The sequence below is a fragment of the Marmota marmota genome, unplaced genomic scaffold (assembly GCF_001458135.2).
Source record: "Marmota marmota marmota unplaced genomic scaffold, marMar, whole genome shotgun sequence".
In the NCBI taxonomy this organism is placed as follows: domain Eukaryota; kingdom Metazoa; phylum Chordata; class Mammalia; order Rodentia; family Sciuridae; genus Marmota; species Marmota marmota.
Genome location: NW_025999977.1, coordinates 39536023 through 39551997, shown reverse-complemented (window position 1 = coordinate 39551997; position 15975 = coordinate 39536023). Strand labels below are relative to the sequence as shown.

Genomic DNA, 15975 nt, shown 5'->3' with positions numbered 1-15975 from the left:
AATAAACATGGGTAGGCAGGTATCATGCCTTCTCTTTCTCTTTCTCACTTTCTCTCTCACTTTCTTTTTTTTTTTTGGTACTGAAAATTGAACCTAGTGGTGTTCTACCATGATGTTAAATTCCCAGTCTTTTTATTTATTTATTTTGTGATAAGATCTTTCTTGCTAAATGCTCAGGCTAGACTTGAATTTGTAGTCCTCCTTCTTCATTCTCCCAAATAGTGGGATTATAGGTGTGTGCCACTGCTCCTGGCTCAGGTGTCTCTTTTGTGCTGATTTCATTCCTTTGGATGTATAATCAGGAGTATTTCCTGTAGAAGATGGATCATATGGTGGTTCTATTTTTAGTTTTTTGAGTTCCTTTTTCCTTACATCCTGTGAGTATTTGAAATTTTTTTTCTCACAATTGCCATTCTAACTGGATAAGATGGTGTCTCATTGTACTTTTGATTTGCATTTCCCTGATGGCTAATGACATTGAACATTTTTTTCATATACTTACTGGCTATATGAACTTTCAATAAGTGTGTACTCAGACCATTTGTCCATTTTTAATTTGTATTATTTGGGTTTTAGTTGTTAAGTTTTTTGAGTTCCTTACAAAAATATTTTGGGGTATTACCCTCAGATGAATAGGTGTAGGTCGTTTCTTTACTCCATTGATTATTTCCTTTGCTGTGCAAAAGCTTTGTAGTTTAACATAATCTCATTTGTCAATTTTTGCTTTTGTTTCCTATGCTTTTGGAGTGTTATCCAGAAAATCAGTGCCTGTACCCATAGGTTGAAGTGTTTTCTCTAGTAGTTTCAGAGTTTCAGGTCTTACCTTAAGATTCTTGATCCATTTTAAGTTGATGTTTTGTTCAGGCTTAGAGATGAGAATCAAGTCTCAATCTTCTACATGTGGATATCCAGCTTTCCCAGAACCATTTGTTGAAGAGGCTGTCCTTTCTCCAACGTATGTTTTGGCACATTTGTTGGGAATCAGTTGGCTGAAGGTGCGTGGGCTATTGATGGCTTTTATATAGTACTTGTCTGAAAGATTCACAAAAGTTCTTTAGAAGCTTATTAACAATTTTTCTTCCATCCTTCTGTCAATCAAAGCGAATTCTTCAAGTTTCCATAACAAAACAGTGTCAGAATGAAGGAAAAGAATAGCTTCTTTTTGATGTCTCCTTTTTGGCATTTCTCTTTCTTGTTGTTTTGTTGTTGCAGGGCACCAGGCATGCTAGTGGTGGGAGCTCTCTTCCACTGAGCACTATCCCTAGCCCTCCCTTTCTGTTGATCTGTAATGGTCAGGGTTATGAGAGTTGGAGACTTTTTTTTTTTTTTTTTTAGTGCTGGGGATTGAACCCAGGGGCACTCAACCACTGAGCCATATCCCCTGCCCTTTCTGTTTTTTATTTAGAGACAGGGTCTTGCTGAGTTGCTTAGCGCCTTGCTAAGTTGCTGAGGCTGGCTTTGAACTTGGGATCCTCAGTCTTGTTACTTACTATATGTAGCTGCTTACCCTGAAGAGATAAGGCCTAAGTACTGGTATAGTAGATCTGGTTTATAGGGGGATAGTAATCAAAGCAACAATTTTTAAAAATATTTTTTTAATGACATTTAAATTTTTCTACCTTATTTAAGTCTATGTATCTTTCTAAACTCTGTTGCTAGGGCATCAGTATTTTTTTAATATTTATTTTTTAGTTGTAGTTGGACATAATACCTTTATTATATTTATTTATTTTTATGTGGTGCTGAGGATCAAACCTAGGGCCTCACACCTGCTAGGCAAGTGCTCTACTTCTGAGCCACAACCCCAGCCCAGGGCACCAGTATTTTAAGGACAGAATTCTTGTTTATTTTTGTGCCTTAAGATCTGCCATGGTACCTTCCTCATGTAGTATGTAGAGGAAGTCGAATGAGGGAATGGATGGGTTAGGGTTTTCCTAGAGAGGTAGTGTGGTTTGTTCTTGTCTTGGAAGGCTGTTTATTGGCTTGGTAATATGTCACTTAAATTCTGTTAGGCATAATTCTTAAAAATGGTATTCCCTGACAAATGAGTTGATGTTTTGGAAATGAAAGTATGTTCCAGAATTGGGTTTATTCATTTAGGTAAAATATATACTGAGATCTGAAAGGTCCAGACTATTATTTTTAGGGAATTATTCCATGAGTTTACTGAGTGTTTATTAATTCTCTGCTCTGCGTTAAATTGTTCACAAGCATGTGCTATTTGTAGGATGCCATATTTTGTCATTTTCAGTGATTTTTGTAATCTTGAAGATGTCTAAGTGTCTGTTCAGCATTCTGGAATGATGCCTGGCAGCTATAGCAGGGAAGAAAGCAGAGAGGGCTCATTGCAACCTGTGGCAGCTGAGCCTTCATATCTTTTTTCAGCATATTGCAGTGACTCAACCTTACTGGCACATGGCTGTGTTTGGGGCATCTGCTGTGACATCTCATCCACCCACAACTACCTGTTGCATTTTTTTTGTCCATGTTCTGAATTTCATTACTTAGTTAAAAATAGATGCTCAGTGTAAGTACTTGATTACTAACTAGAACAATTTAAAATGATGAGTGCTGTAAGCTTTGAAGACGGATCTCAGTCTGGCTGCATTAGTCTCTGTAGCCGGCAGGCTGAACCTTTCTATATTAGTCTTGTGTCTGGAAGAAAGCTGCTGTCCTGGGTGTCAATAGTTTAATTTTGAAGTTGGGAAGTTTTTAATACTTTATTATATACATGCCCACTTGGCTTTTCCACATCACTTTCTTTTCTTTACTCTTATTTCATCTCATTTTCCTTTCTTCCTGTGCATTTCTTCATACTTTCTGAATTCATTGCACATAAATGTATCTCTAAGCAATATATGATATTATTTTGTATGTTTAAAAAGTTTACAGATGATATTATAAAATACAAATTCTACATATTCCATCTGCAGCTTGCTTGTTTTGCTTTCCCTTAAGTTAGAGACTTATCCATGTTAATACTTATAGTTTTAGTTCTTTCATTTGTACTATTATATCATATTTCATGTATTTCTCCTATTTTTAATTCATTGTTTTATTTTTTTTAACAGAATTCCATAATGAAAATTCTCTCACATAAGCATAAGGAAATATATATGAGATTATTTTCTGGGGCAAAGTTTCTAGAATTGGGTATGTTTACCCATTAGTGGTTGTAAAATCAATTGAGTGAGTCACCCTCACATTTACGAAATGAGTAAGAACAGAATGGAAAGTCTCAGAATGTGTCACACGTAGTAAGAATAAGCACTGTTTTGTGACTTTCATTTTAGTTAAATAAGTAAGTGTGTGTATAGTGGATGACAATGACAAATATGTGTGTGATCAACAAAGTTTGAAAGCTACCCCTCAAGGGTATATTCCTAAGAGTAGAATTACTGGCATAAGGTTGAATGCATCTTTTTAAAAAACAAATACGGCCAGATTGTGTCAACTTCCTCCCACCACAAATGAATGAGAGTTCCCATTCTTTGTAGCCTCACCAATACTTGGTATTGTCAGACTTAAATTTTTGCTAAGCCGATGAACGTGAAATGGTATCTCTCTATGGTTTTTAATTTTTTATTTTTTTAGTGCATTATAGTTATACATAATAGTGGGGTTCATTTTGACATATTCATAAAGACATATAACATAGTTTTTCCTCCATTTCAATTCCCAAAACTATATCCTTCCCTGTCTTCCCTTCCTTGATCCTCTTCCTGTATGCTCTATTCGTCTTCCTTCTATTTATTTATGTTTTAATTGATGTGTTATATATATAATTGGAATGCATTGTGGCATATTGATACATGTACCTAGTATAATTTGGTCAACTTCAGTGGTTTTAATTCATATTTCTCTGATTGTTAATATGATAAAGAATCTTTTCATGTGCTTATTGCAGTTTGAAACTCCTCTTTTGGGGATATCCTTTGTTCATCTTTTAAATGGATTGTTTGTATATTTGTTTAGATTTTTAAAGTACTCTGAATTTTGGCAGTTAATGTATTATAAATAACTGCATGCAGTCTATGACTTTGGTGTTATTAATATCCAGGAATTTTAATTTTAATAAAGTCAAATTTATCATTATTTTCCTTTTCAGGTTTGCACATATGTGTGGCGGGCAGGAGAGAGAGAGAGTGAGAGAGGGAGGGAACAGGGAGGGGAGAGTTTTAAGAAATCCTAGCATATCTAGAAGTCTTATATCTTCCTCTAAGAATTGTAGTTTTCATTTTAAATGGAAATTTGTTTATTCTATAAAATGTGGTGTAAGATAAGGATAAAGGATTTTTTTCTATATGGATAATTTGAACTTGTGATCCTCCTGCCTCAGCCTCTTGAGCTGCTGGGGATTACAAGCATGTGCCACCATTTTGGGCTCCTTAGTGTCTTAACTATTACAGCTTAATAGAATGTCATGATAGCTAGTAGGACAATTCTCTTCATTCATTTTGTTTGAATTTTTAAAAGTTGTCTTGCTTAACCATACATTCTAAATGCTTAACCATATATTGTAAATACTTTTTCAATAGGCTCATTTAAATAGATGTATTCTTTTCCTCCAGGAAACCTATCATAACTCAGTTAACAAAAACCACTTTTTAATTCAGTGAGAAAAGTAAATGAGAAAAGTAACTGACTTGGTGAGGTGCTGGTTGAGAATTTTTGGTCAGGAAAGTTCTCTCTGAGGAGATGACATTTGAGTTGAGTCATGAGAGATGGGAACAATTCAATGTGAAGAGTTAGGGGATTTGATGTAAAAATAATCATGTGCAAAGGCAAGAAGAATCATGTGGTTGGCATGTGGGAAATTAATTGAGAGGGAAATGAGATGAGATTCTAGAAGTAGTCACCAGCTAGGTTATGTTAGCCTGGTGGACTGGATTTGGAAACTTGTGTTTTCTTTTGGATAGAATGAGAAGTTATTGAAGGATTTTTTATATTTTAAAACAAAATAACTGGTTGTTATATGGAAAATGCCTTATGTAGGATATGGTATTCTAGTTAACTGGCCATTACGGTATATATACATTTTTTTATTTTTTTGTGGTGCTGGGGCTTGAACCCAGTGCCTTATGCATGTGTGGCAAGCACTCTACCAACTGACCTATATCTCCAGCCCTGGCCATTACAATAGACTGGGTGAGAAATGATGAAATCTTAGAAAATGAGGTGACAATGGGGCTAGAAAGAAATGAATAAATGGGTTAAAAAGCTGTTTAGAAGGTAAAATAATAAGGATATTGAATTTGGGTTTAAAAATTTTTTTTTTTTAGTTGTTGATGTACCTTTATCTTTTGTGTATTTATATGTGGTGCTGAGGATCGAACCCAGTGCCTTACACATGCTAGGCAAGCGCTCAACCCCAGCTGAATTTGGGTTTTGAGAAAGAATCAAGAAGGGTTTCCTGTTTCTTAGCTTGAGAAAGTGGGCAGATAATCATGCCATTTGCTGACCTGGGGAAGACTGGTGTAGGAACTGCTTTAATCTGGGTTGATGACTCTGTGGGTCTGCTACTATTGTCATTTTAGGTGTTTTCTTTGTCTTTCTTGTTTGAATCTCATTTCTTATTTTCTTGTTTTGTCTTCTTGCTTTATTGAAGCATATACTCCTGTAATATCCCAAGAAAGGGAGAGGAGGAGATAAATTTTGGAGGTTCTTGAAAGTTTGAAAATGTCCTTATTCTTCTTTTAAACTTGATTGATAACTGGAACAGGTGTAGAAGTCACCTGCAGAAGATTGCAATTATTTCCTCTTCAAATGAGAGACCCCCAACACATGTACTTTCATAGTTCCATGGATGCAGGATCTTTTCTTATGTTTGTAAGGATGTCAATTATAGTAAAAAATTCTTCTGAACCTTGTGTTATCTCTTTTCTGCTCTGTCTTGTCGATGGCTTTCCTTGGATTGATGATTCTTACTTGTATGTGTTTATTAAAGAATGAGGCTCTACAATGTGGATTAGAAGCCACTTGGGCATGGGTTGAGATGATAACTACTGATCTTTTCTGTAGTACGATCAGGCAACATCCAGGCCTTTTTTTTGGGGTAATTGCCAGGTTCATTATCTGGAAGACTTTCTCTGGGCTATGAAATAAAAGTCATGTAGGTGCATATATTCTATGCATCAACAAAATTTCAATTATTGAGCCTAAAAGCATGCAAATTTTAAGATGACATATTTAAAATACTAGAACATTATATTTACTTACATATAAGGGTATATAATGAGAGTGCCAATTCCTCTACATTTTTAATAACATTAATATTATAGATTTTGTAAGCTTATTTTCTAATTCAATAGATGGAAATGGTATCTAATTGCTCTTTTATTTCATCTTATTGCTGTGTGTGTAACAAATTCATGCCATTTGTTCATGTTTTTTTGGTGGGGTACTTGTCTCTTTCTTATTCATTTGTAATACAGTCTTTTTATGTATATGTTATGAAATTTAACCTATTCACAGTATATTACAGATATTTCTTCCCAGCTTTTAAATGTCTTTCAATTACTTTATTTAAAATGTAGAAGCTCTTAAATATTTTTTTTATTTTTGAAACAGTAATAAATTATTCCATGTAAAAAGAAAGATATAAAAGGGTGATAAGTGGACAAAGTCTCCCATCTACTACTTTTCTCTAATTTTCCTCTCTGGAATTACCTTTTTCTTCTAAGGGTATTCTTTGTATATATAGGTCCTCTTTTTTTTTTAACCCCCTTTTCTTTCTGTATAAGCAGTAGCAGTGCTAGATTGTTATAAGAATGGCCCTGGTAAATTCTGCCTTCGGATATAATGTTGCCATTCCTTTCACCAAGATTTAGAGTTTCTTACCTCCCTTCAAGAGTCTGGACTGGCTTTGTGACTAGATTTTGCTAATGTAGGATGTGGTGTGATGTGGGATTTTTGAGTCTAGGCCTTAAGAGGCCTTGCAGTTCCATTTCCACCATCTTGGAATAGCATTATTGCCATGTCAGTGTAGTCTGTGTGAGAAAGAACGGCCTGCATCCCAGCTGTGCTCAGTCCCACAGACATCCTGTCTAGCAGGCCCTCTTTAAGACAGTGTGCAGGCTGGCATAGGGACTTCATTCTAAGATGAGGATCTCTGCTGCTGGGGGCAGTGAAGGAGTCATAGATGTTACAAGGCAGAATTTTGGCTAGAGCTCAGGGGGTTTCTGTACGTACCATAAACATCTGAAACTTAGTGACAGTATATGGTGTTTATATTTTGAGAAATCTTACTGAGTTCAGTTTGTCCTTCAGAAACTATTTCTCGAATGTTTTCAACCAGAAGAAACAGGCTTCACTTACTCTTTATGTCCCAGCCCAACTTTTCAAGGTGCTGTTAAATGGGGTCTTCTGAGGTTTTTAATTTTGCATTCTGTGCTTAGGATTTTAAATAGGGTTATTGGTTTTGACCCAGTAAACCCTGGAATTACTGACCTCAGGAACTGAATTTGGGGTAGTAAGTACTAGGATAAATCTGGGTCTGGGATTTTAGGTGATTTTGAATCACGTAAAAGAAGTGTTTTTTTTTTTTATGGGCCATAATGACCTTATTTCAGGGGGACTTGATTTGGTATGGAGGCTGGGGTTGGGGAAGAAGTGAAGGGAAGTAGCCAGTCCAATGTATGAAGAAAAGGGAGCGGAAAATTCATAAAGTCTAGGTCTAACTGTACTTCATATTGTTCAAGGCAACAAAACAAGAATCACCCCACTGTTTATCTTTTGTTTCTTCTATATAGTTTTAAGTTTGTATTTTGGGGCTAGTTCTTGTTTCATTAGGATGAAAAATTTGCAAGCTTCCTTGAGTTTAGAAGATAGGTAAGGATCTTTTTAAAAAATTATTTTTGTAGTTGTAGGTTGGCAGAATGCCTTTATTTTATTTGTTTATTTTTATGTGGTGCAAAGGGTTGAACCCAGTGCCTCACACATGCTTGGCAAGTGCTCTGCCACTGAGCCACTGCCCCAGACCATGGATCTTTTGGTGTATATTTTATGCACATAAATTTGTTATAGCATTCCAATTTGATTATTCCTGTACCATCACTTACATGTTAAAAGGAGTCTTATGTTCAAGTAAGAGAGATGGAATAGCCCACTTTTTAGCTTCCATGTTGCTTGAATAATATTACTTTTTGGTGCCATGGTGCTTGGGAAATAATTTTATAACCTTCCTTCTCAGGGCCGCATTTCCTGAGTAATTTGGTTATCTTTGCTGTGGCATGTTATGAAAGTTTTTATCCTACTGACCTTGCTGCTCTTGACTTTTTGAAAAACATATCCTTTTTGGTTTCTGAAAAAGATTTTTATCTTAACCTTTGCTCTTGCCAGTTTATGGATAACAAATCTTGAATCGAGTGGAAGTTTTGGAGGACATTTTGAGGTTCCACTTTTAAGTGGGTATAATGCCTTCAGAATATTTTTTTTCCTTTTATAGCCTTCTAAGACTTTTTTTTTTCATTTAAAAAGCATTACATAATTTTTTTTTGTGGCTAAGTAAATTATTAACATATTGGTTCAATTTTGAACCTAGCACATACTTTTTAAAAAACTTGGTAAAATATATGTCACATCAAGTTTACATTTTAGCCATTTTTTAAGGTACAGTTCTGTGGCATTAAGTACCTTCACAAATGTAGCATGTGGCTACGCACATGTCTGAGACTTTTTTCATTTTTCAAACCATACTATACTTATCAAATAATAACTTCCCACACCCACCATTCTACTTTCTGTCTCTATGAATTTTACTACTTTGGGTACCTACATATAAGTGGAATCATGCAGTGTCTGTCCTTCCATGACTAATTTTACTTAGCATAATATCTTTAGGGTTCATGTATATTATATCATGTGTCAGAATTTTCTTTCTTTTTAAAGTAAAGTAATATTCACACGTGTGTGCTCATGTGTGTGTTCACAAGTGTATGTATATAAATAGTAACACATTTTGTTTATGAATTCATCTTATGGTAGACATCTGTCTGTTGCATCTACCTTTTGACTGTTGTAAATAATGCAGTTGTTAGTAAGGGTGTACAAATGTCTGTTCAAGCCTCTTTTTAGTTCTTTCAGGTGTAGAATCAGAAGTAGAAATGCTGGATCATATGGTAATTCTATGTTTTGTTTTTGGAGGAATTGCCATACAGTTTTCTATAACAACTACACCATTTTATATTCTTAACAATAATACACAAGGGCTCTAATTTCTCCGTATTCTCACCAACACACTTGTTACTTTGTTTTTTGTTGTTTGTTCATACACACACACACACACACACACACACACACATCGAACTCAGGGGCGCTTAACCACTGAGCCATATCCCCAGCCCTTTTTGTTATTTTGAGACAGGATCTTACTAAGTTGCTTAGGGTCTCGCTAAGCTGTTGAGACTGTTGGACTTGTGATCCTCCTGCCTCAGCCTACTGAGCTGCTGGGATTATAGGCATGTGGCACTGTGTCCAGCTGTTTTTGTTTTTGATAATAGTCATCCAAATGCATGTGAAGTGGAACCTCACAGGGTTTTGGTTTGCATTTCTCTAATGGCTAGGAATATTGAGTATCTTTTCTTGTGCTTATTGGCTATTTGTATATCTTTTTTGGAGAAATGTTTATTCATTTAATTTAAGTACCCTTTGGCCACTTAAATTTTTTTTTTGTTATTGAGTTATTGGATTTAAAAAAAATAGATTTTATATTTCAATTTCTTGTCAGATAGATGCATGATTTTCAAATAACTTCTTCCATTCCACAAGTTATCCTTTTGCTCTGTTGATAGTGTCCTTTAAGGCATGAAATTTTCACTTTGACAAAGTCTAAGGTACTTAATATATATTCTTCACTTGGTAAATTGAGCCTTGGGGAACAACTTCTCAGGCCGGCCCCTTTCTTAGTACTTTTTGTGCTTTCTTCTCTTTAAAGGCTAGAAAAATCTGTGCTAAAAGGGAGAGGAAAGCCATTTATTAATGTACCTACTTCCCCTGGAGAGAATTAGTGATTCATAATATTTTATATTGTTAGGATTATGGTAGTAGTGCATAGAGTATGCTAAGACATCGGCTGACTCAAGCAACTCTATATTCAGCAGTAAGGACATAATATATAGCTGTTGCAAGGAATAATGTTATCATTGTAATATAAGTGTAACGTAAGTGTTCCGAAAGATGTTCTTGCATATAATCCTTACACAACAGTAGTCTCTCGCTTATCTGCAGTCTTGCTTTCTGTGGTTTTACTTATCTGCAGTTAATCATAGTCCTAAAATGTTAATATTTGTCTTGACTCTTGAGAGTGACCACATTCACATAACTTTTCTTGTGTATATTGTGATAGTTGTTCTATTTTATTATGAGTTATTGATGTTAATCTCTCACTGTGCCTAATTTATAAATTAAACTTCTTCATAGGTGTGAATCAGTAGGAGAAAACAGTATATATAGGGTTCAGTAGTATCCATGGTTCAGGTATCTACTGGGGGTGTTGGAATGTGGCCCCCAAGAATAAGGGGGAATACTGTAATTGTTGTCTTATAGAATGAGTTTTTAAAAATCTTAGAGAAAGTAAAAAAGTAAATCAATTAATATTGGTATAAATAATACCCTTTTGTATATGTATAGATGTTGTATAAATCCAAATATACAGTGAAAGATTTGGAAAAATTTTTAGCCAATTAATATAGTGCTTAACGGGGAAAAGAAAGGAGTGTGAATGTTGAAGGGGTAATTGGTGCCTTCATTTCTATATTATTAGAATTTTACACTTTTTTTTTTACAATAAGGACATTTTATTATGATTTGTATGAAAAAAGTGAATATGGCTTAAAATCAGTGTCTGCTATAGGTCAAGTGAGAATAGAAGTTGAAATTTGTTTGGTATTTGGAGAAAAAACAGATTTTAGGATAGAAAATAAAAGAAATGGATTGGAGGAGAAATGAAATTTAAAAGAAAGCATTTATTTTTTTAATTAGTTATATATGACAGCAGAATGCTCTTTGATTCATTGTACACAAATGGAGCACAACTTTTCATTTCTCTGGTTGTACATGATGCAGAATCACACCATTTGTGCAATCATACATGTGTCTAGGGTAATGATGTCCATCTCATTCCATCATCTTACCTAGCTCCATGTCCCCCCCCCCCCCGCCTTTGCCCAATCCAAAAGAAAGAATTTTTGTCACTTCTTTGTGCCCTTCCCAGTGTAGGTTTATCTGTGTGTGAGTATATAATCTATTTTGTAGAAATGGTAAGACATTGGCTAACATCCTTGGAAAGAATGTAAAATTTATTTCACTTGTGAATTGGGTATGGATTCTGACCAAGGTCCACAGTGGATTCAGAGCCCTAAATAGACTTAATGTCCATTATTTTTTTTTCTAGAAAGAAATGAATACTATTAGCACTCACAAATAGATTAAAATTCTTTTTCTTGTGCTGTATTTGCTCCCAGTAAATTTGTGAGGAAGTTTAATAATTTTCTCCTTTAAATTTTTTTCAAATACATGAGGACCTAAGAATTTGAGAGGTTACTAAACTCATTCATGGTTACTTTTCTGATAAGTGGTGGAGGGCTGGACTGGATTCCCAGTCTAATCTATCAAATGTTATACATATTTTTTTTCTCAAGAAAATATTGGCCAGGAAAAGATAGGTATCACTTAATAATTCAGTACAATCTAGAGTGGGTTTCCCTGACATCTACATTTAGGAAACATCTTTGGGTACGACCACTTAAAGAAAATCTAGTTACTGTTTAGAATTCAGATAGAAATTTGTTAGGAGATGAAGACTAAAAAATCAAAACTAAAACTAGCTCATTATTAGAAATGATTTAGAGGAAGGATGTGTCAAAAGAATACTCGGAAAGAAATAAGTTTGTTTCTAGGCAATAATTTACCACACCTGGGATAAATCTCAGAGCACTAGATAATCTGATAAGAATCTGTTAATGTCTAAAAATTAAAGAATAAAGGGGAAGGAATACAATATAATCATTGAACCTGGGGCATAATTGGAATGCATGTAGTTATGTTAAGAATGTGATTGATTTACTTTTTGACCTAAAGTCTCAGTCTCTTTTATTCTTTTTGTTTGTTTTTTTCCCTACCATTATACATGTTATTGAAGGGCTAAAAGCTTGGATGATGTTGCAGATCTTAATTAAAAGTATGATGCAATTATTGGCATTATGGAATAACTTCTTACAGCATAGTATTGTGTATTTAATTTTCCTTAAAATAGTGTTCATCATATTTTGTGTAATAAAAATATTTTTTGGAGTTGTCATTGGCAGGTTTTTATAATTATATTTATTATGTACTTCTTTGCACACATTTATATAAGAAATTAAAAGGAATTTGTAAGTCAGCAAAGGATTCCAAGAACTAATATATAGTTCAAATAGAAGATTGCCAGTAGAGGTAGATTGGCAGAATTTAAGGTACCTCTTTAATTCTTTTGAACATGAATTCAGGATGTAACAGGCTATGATTCAAAAACAAGTTTTGAACCTGAATTCAGGATGTAACAGGCTCACTTCAAATGATCACTTCAAATGTGGACGCCTGGGATTTAAAACTGAGCTATAGCCAGGCATGGTGGCACATGCCTGTAATCCCAGCGGCTCGGGAGGCTGAGGCAGGAGGATGGTAAGTTCAAAGCCCGCCTTACAACTTTGTGAGGCACTTAGTAACTCCACGAGACCCTGTCTCTAAATAAAATACAAAATTGGGCTAGGAATGTGGCTCAGTGGTTGAGTGCCTCTGAGTTCAATCCCTGGTAACCTGTCCCCCCCAAAACAAAACAAAACAAAACAAAAAAAAAAAAACTGAGCTATACTACCTTTAGAATTTCTAAAAGCTTATGAGTTACTTGCAAGGATTATGCTAGCATTCATCTTGCAAGGTTAGGTGACCCCTCTGATCTGAGTCATCAGATTTGTTAATATTATCATATGAAGAATAAATTCAAGAATATGTTGAACTATATCTGGATGAAAATGAATTAGCATGATTAGGTTCTGAGTAGTCAGATAATCTGATGATAAATTTTAGGCAGTGAACTAAATTGATATTGCTCTTAACTTATATGAAAAGAATACTCAGAAAGAAATAAGTTTGTTACTGTTTGGAAAAACTAAGATGAATATGGAGATTGGGGGACATCAAAGTAAAGCAGTTTATCTTCATGTCCAAGGACCTTCAGCATCTAAAGAATCATTAGTGAAGTGTTTCTCAAATTGTCTTTGATGAAAGACTAGAGTTTAAAAAAAATTCCAATTGGTCATGAACTGATACTTTATAAAATATCATAAAGATGAATTGAAAAATAAAATGAAAAATACAGGAAACACCATAAACTTTTTTTTTTTTTTTTTTTTTTTTGGTAATCACTGTCTGTAGTGTACTATCTGTATTGCTTAAATTTACTTTTTATAAGAAAAGCACATACTGGGTGCCTGGTAAGTGTGAGGCAGTGTGGAAATACCAGTGTAAATAAAGTGTATAGCTTGAACATCAAGGGAAACACATTGAAGCTCAAGATTCCCTTGAGAATCTGAGGCATCAGAGCATGCCAAGGTACCTACTCTCCAGTCTTTTCCTCTATGGGCAGGAACTTAGATGAGAAGTAGGTAAATAGTGTACAAATGATACAAAATATAAAGCTCCCAGAGTTCAGAGTATAGGGGTATATTCTACTTAGAACATGTTTTGGGTCAAGCAGCAAAAATGATGCTTACAGGAGTATTTTTACTTAAAGTTAAGAGTGTTTAGTGTAACAATTTTTTATAAAATTACATTATATATATTAAATGTAGAAAAATAGCATGTCAGTTGACTTTGGCCCTTATAACTTTTATTAATGTGAGAATTACCAGCATTCCCACAGTTGGAATCACTATCAATCCACGACATTTATGTAATTTGCTTGACTTTGCAGTGATCTTGGAGCGTGCTTGTCCACTCCAGGCCTATCCTGCTCACCAGTGCTAATTCTGAATGTTATCAGGTGCCTCCTGTGTGCCAGCAGTTGCTGTGAGAGACACTAAGAGGTCTGGGGCTTAATGCACCCAATTTCTTTTTAGAGCTTCCAATCAAACAGTGTCTGATTCCTAGGTTTTGCAACTGAAGGGCAATTATGGGGAATGTTTTTCCTTCCACTCTCTTGACCAGATCCAGCTCATTCTTAAAGGCCCTTTTCCCCATTAAGCCTTTCTTGATTACTCTAGTAAAAAGTGTTTCTCTGCTCTCTCAAATGCAATTGCACTTATATTCTTTAACCACTAATTTGGCAATTAATCATGTTAATTGCTTTGTGACTTGCATCTATTGTTGTCTTGAATTGTTATTTAAGTGGTGTCTTGACTTTCATGGTTTGTTTTTTCTCTTCTGATTGTGCAAATTTCTTGAGAATGGCGATTCCTTTCTGTAACTCTAGTGCAGTGATCTCCAAACTTTTTTGATTATCTACCTGTCTTTGTCCCTCATGGCTACTATAACAAAATACTTCACAATGGGTAATTTATTAACAACAGAGTTTTATTGTTCAGAGTTCTGGAGACTGGAAAGTCTAAGACAATAATGCCAGCAGACTCGATGTCTGGTGAAGACCCATTCCTCATAGATGGTGCCTTCTGTGTGTCCTTTTGTGGTAGAAGGTCAAGGGGGTAAACAAGGTTCCTCAGGCTTCCTTTATAATGGCACTGGAACCAATGAGGCTTCTCAAGACTTAATCAGTTCCTACTTCTTAATACCACACATCAGGAATTAGGTTTCATTATGTGAATTTTGGAGGGACACAGTCTATGGCACATCTCAGACCATTTGATTAGGATCCCTAATACATGTACTTTTATTTAACTATGAAAATATATTTATATATTATAAAAATACATAAAATGTAAATTTTATGTATTTTCCCCATATATTTATTGAATCCCCACTGAATATCCAACATCATGCCAGGCGAAGAGTATCTGACAATGAATTAGATAGACTTGGGCTTGCTTTCATAAGAGTATGTGCTCATTTTTCTTTTTAAATATAAATGAAAAAAGTGACATTAAGATGAAAGAAGCAATATTGTTCCCTCAGGGCACTTGAACAACTGTATAGCAACCAACCCCAAGTGCCAGGATCAACCTGTATGTCACATATTGGTGAGGATGAATTTCTTTTATTCACAACACATGTATATTCTGCTTTTCCTTCCTCAAGATTTTTTTCTGTACTCTAGTGTGTTGTCTTCCATATTCACCTGAAGATAGATAAGTCACCTGTAGCATTTTCTGTCACAGATGTTCAGTAAATAGTTTGAATTTACTGAACATCTGTGACTGGTATAGAAAATTTGGAGAATAAATGTGTATCCTCAATAACAAACTTCTGGAAAACTTTCTAGTTCACTAAGAGTTAAAAAGAGTTCTAAAACAGAAGAGCCTGAGAATGGACTGAGAATGGACTCCTTCAAAATGACTTATTGTCACTGGAAAGGAAAATGTGAACCTGCATATACAGGTGGCTGTGTTGAACCAAGAACCATAGAAAATCCAGCTCAAATTACTGTGATCATGGCTAAGCCCAGAAAGTGGTTTTCACACTTCAGTGTGCGTTAGATTGCCTGGAGGGCTTGTTAAAATACAGATAGGTAAAACATACATTTACATTGTAATAAATATTAAAATGTGAACATCTGAGGTTTTTCAAGTTGGTGGAATAGAGCAGGTCACTTTCCTGGCTGCTCCGTGACATGAAACCAAGAAAGCATACAGTCAGCTTCTCAGCAGGGTGGATGAACAAAAAAAGAAGGGGGCAGTGTCTTTGCTGGAATTTAAAACTGGACACTTAAAACAGATGGGGGACTCATGGGCTTGGATATAGTAAAATAAGGAAGAAATTTCAAGTGACATAGCTATTGCTGCAGCCAGGCTGGGAGCATCAGCCAGAGTGATTTCTCTGTGAGCA

The 15975-nt window shown here is 35.0% G+C and overlaps 1 protein-coding gene across 2 annotated transcripts in view; it reads left to right on the top strand.

Annotated features, from left to right (window-relative positions):
• Babam2 (BRISC and BRCA1 A complex member 2) overlaps window positions 1-15975 on the top strand; it is a 401118-nt gene that overhangs the window by 9015 nt on the left and 376128 nt on the right. The window lies entirely within an intron of this gene.